This window comes from Neltuma alba, unplaced genomic scaffold (genome assembly GCF_004799145.2).
Source record: "Neltuma alba isolate B1F8T4 unplaced genomic scaffold, ASM479914v2 tig00010294_pilon, whole genome shotgun sequence".
Taxonomy (NCBI): Eukaryota; Viridiplantae; Streptophyta; class Magnoliopsida; order Fabales; family Fabaceae; genus Neltuma; species Neltuma alba.
The window spans coordinates 1,041,799-1,048,064 of NW_021635212.1; the positions used below are offsets into that span (position 1 = coordinate 1,041,799).

The 6,266-nt window shown below is 35.3% G+C and overlaps 1 long non-coding RNA gene across 1 annotated transcript; it reads right to left on the reverse strand.

Moving 5' to 3' along the window:
• Positions 1 to 232: 232 nt before the first annotated feature.
• Positions 233 to 1,272, reverse strand: LOC114755543 (uncharacterized). Its single transcript, XR_003741316.1, has 2 exons — positions 1,100 to 1,272; positions 233 to 489 (listed from the first exon to the last, which is right to left on the reverse strand). It is a non-coding gene; the product is annotated as an uncharacterized LOC114755543 (long non-coding RNA).
• Between the last annotated feature and the right edge of the window lie 4,994 nt (positions 1,273 to 6,266).

The window sequence follows — 6,266 nt, forward strand, 5'->3', positions numbered from 1 at the left end:
TACTCTCATTGCAATTACATGGAAATATGATACAAGCCATAATATTTTCAATTATAAAAACACAACAGTGTCTTCTCATATGCTAAATCAAATTTGCTACTCTAGAGTGCAGAGCCTGTGACCAACCAACAATATGATATTTCTTCTCTCTTAGAGAACTTGAAGCTACCACTGCTACCAAATCTGTTGTTAAATAATCCAAAAAGACGAAAAATTCTCTAAACTACTCCACTTTCACCGCCTTCAGATACATTGGATTACAATAACCTACAAAACAACCATTCTATCCCTAACTTTACACCTAACCAGAAGATATCAAGTCAGACATGATATCCTGAGACTAGCTACGTATGTGCATATTGTTACAAAAACAATCTGATGGCAAATGGATGTTTTATCTCAGTCAAGTGACTTAACAAAGTGCCCACTTTTCTGCCTGTGCTTGCTATAATCAGAAACAAATCTGAACGAAACGCCACATCCCTCAACCTTGCAAGGATAGCTACATTTCTGAGACAGAGCCATATAAAAGAAGCCAATTTAAATTTTCAAGGATTGATGCGGTATGATTGAGAAATATGGCAAAATAATATTAGAAAATTTCAAATATATATGTACTTAAGATTAATTGAATAACTTCTGGCCAAAAAAGAATAACCAAATAACCATAGTGCTAAGTAACAGACAGCAAACGAAATATTCCTTTTCTCTTTCAAGGAAATGCACTTATGTTTCATCAGCAGAGTCATGATAATGCAGCCAAAATACCTAGTAATAAATGTTGAAGCTCTAGTTTATCAACTGAAATATAAAGTTGGAAATAATGAACATATCACAAAATAATTGCATCAAAGCACATATCAATTGGGTTTCTCAGAAATATAAAGTTGGAAATAATGAACTTATCAAAAAAAAAAATTGCCCCAAAGCATAGGCCCATGAATTGGAGACATTATGAATAAACATAAAACTCAGAAGCCTAGTTTCAGATTAGCCCTAACATCGTTGCCTCTTCTATCAATCGAGCTTCAAACTGAAATTTTTGCAGCGTTGTCGATGAGGAAGCGACGCTGAAGGAGGAGGAGAAAATGAAACTTACAACTTGTGGTTATGAGAAAGGATGAGAGTGGTTGCAGTTCTCATGGTTTCGATCAAGCATCTGGTCGCTGTCTATAGGGGAATCACCGCCGCCACTGTCGCGCGCCTTTGGTTATGAGGAAGGATAAAAGGCGTTTCCTTCTCATCAGACCATTCAGGTATCTGGTCGCCAGCCACAGCGGAGTCGATGTTGCCGGGGAGAAGCTGTAGAAGAGAGGGCAAAGGGGTTAGAGACGAGCTCCCCTGATGAAATCCATTCCCCGTTTCAATTTCATTTTGGCGTCCTTTTTCATTTTAAAAAGTTTAATTTTTTTTTTTTATTTTGTTTTTCATAAATTGGTGATCTGCCAAGTCAGGGTGCCAGCAAGGATAAAAATAAGCTGACTTGTGGTGTTTTGATTGGACAGAGTTGGGATGATGTGGCACTCCCAGAGTCCCAGTGTGTGCAAGAATCTCTCTATACATGTTAGGATCAACTGGGGGCTAAGTACATTAGATAGAGACTGACCCATCTCTTCAGTTATACCCTCATATACGCCTTAAAGATTGCCCTCACAAGGGCATAATTATTGTGTTAAGGCACTAATGCGTTGTTTCAGTATGCGTTATAGATTAAATAAGAATTATTTTGAGCCATAAACTCCTAAAAAGGATCAACTTCACATTCTTGGAAATTTTTATTCTCATATTACTATTCATATAATTGTTTTTAGTTTTCGGTACAGCTTAAATATACGAAACTAAATCTGGAAAAGTCGTAACGAAATATTTTATTACTTAGTCTAAGCATTACTTGTAATAGGCCAAGTGTACTCATCTCACTATTTTGGGATACTTTGTAACACCTCTTTTTCTTTTTCGTCGTCATGTTAAATGATGACGTGTTTTTACGTTATACGTTATACTTTGATATTTGATTGATTGGGGATTGGGCATTTTTTTGTTTTTTCCTGGTGATTTGTCATAGTGGAATCCTCTCTCTACTGACGAAATCCTCTCTAGTGTCTGGATGGGTAGGATCCCGGGGGTGGACTCTTACTTTTGGGCCTCTTCATTCTTTGTTTCTTCTTCTTATATTTCCTGGGCATCGAGATGGAATGTTTAATTGACAGCTATTACTCTCTTAATTATATTTATAAATCACTTCATCTCATTGCCCGTGGATTCGACTTCCCATCACAACATTTGAGAAAGCATCCTAAATTAGGGGTGTCTAAGTAAACGTTTGAGGGTATGCTGTAGATTTTCCCTACCCAACATGATATCACTTAGGAGGAGTTGGATCAAACACTCCGCCTTTGATTTGGGTTGAATCTGAACTTCTGCCTAAAATTTTTTAACCAAGGAAAAATGTGCAAATCACTTTCATTGTGTTACGCTTTTCCAAGAAAATAATAGTCCGCCTAATAATAAATGTGTAACATCCCGAATTTTCTGACTCAGGATGAGTAGAAAAGAGAAAGTTCATTAAAATTATTTAATAGCTCAATCACAATTGGGGAAAATTATGGAATATTGATTTTTCAAGGTTTAGAAATATTTTGGAAAAGTTCATTCCCCAAAAAACTGGCTTAGATGATTTTAAAGCTATTTTCATAGAAAAATGGGTTATTTCTTAGGAAAATTATTTTATGGGTCAAAGAAGCTAATGGATAAGAAAAATCCATTTATGATATTTTGGTTTAATTTCTAGATATATCTTATATTTCAGAAAAATAGGAGAAGGAATAAGATTGGAGGAATAATTATTTAGGAGGGCAAAATGACTCAGCAACCATGTAGTACACGTGCTGCCTTCTTTGTTTGCCACCTGATTCACTCCCTCAATTATCAGCTGGTCATCCACGTGTTCTGTCTCTTTAACCTCCAAACCGATCCTACCCTCCTTTTTCATCTCATTCTGTTCTGCAACGTAGAGGGAGAGAACGAGAGAGAGAACGCAGAAGAAGCTACCAGCGAGAAGGTGATCGGAGGTGATTCAATTGCATGCAAACCGATTAATTGATCAAGGTGAGTCTCTTAAGCACACTTCCATCGTTATTTTCTGCTTTGGGAGGCTGAATATGAAGTTGATGATGGGTTTGAGTTCGGGTTAGTGAGAGGAAGTGAGGGAAAGTGGAGGATAGGTGATGAAATCGCGTTTTGTGAGAAGATGGAAGTGTTTAGCGTTAATCTTCCAGCCTACACGTTACTATTACCGCTGTTTCATGATTTCCGAACAGAGCATGGCATTTCTGGGTTAAAAGGCATCGGGTTTGAGGTATTAGGAGAGAGGAAACGTGTAATACATGAATACGAAGTTGCATGTTGATTACTTCTTTGTTTCCTGGTTGACTGACTCTGGTTTATAAGATTTGAAGTCAGACCTTTGATTCCTTCTCGGTGCTGTCAAACTTCTAGGTGGATTAGAATCTTGATGATGATATTCGGGTGAAGATCTTAGAGGTTGGTTCGGACTCCATGTGAATGATTTTTCTGGTTTATGACTGTCTAAAAAATTGGGTCTGTGATCTAAAATTTAACTCTATGTTCTGTTTTTATTTTAGCGTCGGTTTTAATGAAATTGAAGAGAGATTATGCCACATATATATATATATATATATATATATGGGACTGCACAACGTTGACTTCTTTTGGTGACTTGGTGATTATTTTGGGAGTATATTTCAATCTGGAAAATGTCAGACTTGCCGAATGTGGCGTGATGTTAATGTTAGGATGCGGGAGCTGAAACTAAATCACAAGGCAATTATTTAATTATATATATAGATATATGGAAAGTATTTTCGGGCAAGTGGGTTTCAAGAGGAACTGTAATTTTAAACTGGGGACTTTCAAATGGTGGATAGAATGATGTTTATGAAGCTGGAATTTCATATCAGTAAGAAAGGAATGTTGTTATTATAAATTATAAGCACGTTGAAAACATTCAAGGGTGCTAATTCATTGTTGAAAGAATTTGAACTTGCTCGATTTGAATTCAAATGATTAAAATTAGAAGTCAAAGATAGAGGACATATAGTTGAGTTTTCAAATGTAGAGAGATATGTGGGTTGAATTATGAATGTTCAAGTATGTTCGTAAATTTGGAAAATATTTCCAGATTAAGTGCAAGGTTATGTGAATCATTGGAGATATAAACATACATGTGTATAGGGATGTGCTGTAATGAAAACTAAATATATATAGTTACTGTTTAGTATCTCCAGTTGTTGAACAAGTATTGTAGGTTATTAAATTGAGTTTAGAAACTTCAAATGAAGTGGTGCTGGTATGTTTTAGGGACGTGGTATAGTTTGATTGAGATGCTAGTTACTAAGTAAGGTAATACTATGGGTTGAGATAAGGAAGGAAGCGTTCTAAAGATAATAGTTCAAATAAGAAAAATTGTCCAGGATGACCAACTATTAAGTAAGGGTAGAGATTGAAAGAGATTGGGATTTAAAGAGAGTTATTTAATTTATAAATTATGTTGGATCAAGCATTAACCTACCCTTACTAATATAATAGGTTTTGATATTTGCAAAAGCCTACCGAAGAAGCTAAGAGAAAGGAAACAAGTAAGGTTTGATTTTGAAGCAGAAGGTTCAGGTAGTAGTTCTTTCCTCCTTTACACTTGTGTATGATTGCTGCATGTCTGTTTGTGCCATATTGCTATTCAAAAAGCATGAGAACATGTAATCCTTAATTCCTTGCAGGATTATTTAGCCGTGATCACGTGCAGCTGATAGACATGGGGCAGTGATTGCCAATTATTTGCGCTTTACTTATTCAGCTTGTCTAACAGACATGGGGCAGTGATTGCCAATTATTTGCGCGGCAGTGATTGCCAATTATTTGCGCATTATTTATTCAGCTTGTCTATCTGTCATTGCGCATAAATGCTTAATTGCATTAGCTTGCAAGGTTTTGTTCCATATGGCTTGTTTTGCATGTTTTATGTGATCTGCACATTTGTTTGATGGAAATTACTACTACGGGGATTCTTCGGAATCTCACCCCCCAATTTATGATGAACAGTGAAAGCTAGTAGCCTGAAAGACAAGGAGGTTGTTTAAGAAGAAGGTGGGCTGGTTGAAGAGCAGAGATACCTGTTATAATTCTGTAAATTGTATAGTAAAATATTCGGGCAAGTAACTTTACTTGCTTTATGGAAATATTATTTTGTATCCTTTAGAAGAAGGAGGTGAGCATTGCCAGGTGCACGTATATGCTGTCAACCAAGAGCGTTGCTTTATTTTTAATATAATATTATAAGATTGTATAGTATGAAATTATTTTAGATGATAATAGATTAAGTTGAAAGCAGGGTTGATATTGGATCACTCATCAGTTATCTGAAGCTTTGAAATATTTGATCAACGGATTCTAATGTTAAAGGAAAAAAAAAATTCCCTGTCTTTTCCCAGGATGGAAACCTGGTGTTAGTGATTCACAGGCGTTAAAAATGATCTATTAGTATATAAAAGTGAGGTGTTGCAAAATGAATGAGAAAATTGTATATATTAAAAATTTAATAATATGATTTACATATGTGTGGGTCAAAATAAATTTTCCCATTAATAAATAGCACTAGAAGAGTGCTTGTTTAAATTTGTGTAGTTATTGTTAGTTGTAAGGGGTGTTCCACTTCACCTCTCAACCCTCAATCAAAAACTACTTCTTCACCTAAACAACAACTCTTTGGTCTTCTCTGGTCCATTTAACTATTACCTTCTCTAGTCATTATTTGTTCAATCTCTGTAGGTTGTTCTTGGCATTCGATCTTTGGTGTATCTGTTCATTCAATATCCTTAGTTTCTTGTTCTCTTGGGTTGAAATCCATTGTTCACGCACTCTCAAATTTGAAGAAGAAAAGGTGAAGGAAGGAGACTGGGTATTGAGATTTTTTTTCCCCCAGTTTCTTTCCAAATTGTTGGATGGAGATAGAGAAATTTTATAAAAAGGATATTTTGGTCTTTTCAAAATTCGTATTAAATAAAATTACATCACAATTTCGTCTGCATACCATACATAAGTTTAACAGCTAATTCTATTCTACTTTTCATTCCAATTTCTTCGAAAATATCATATAATATTGCTTTATTATGTTTGTTGATTGAACAAAAAAGATTTTAAATGATGACTTTCAGTGACAACAAAAAAATCGCCACTGAAAGTCCACTTTT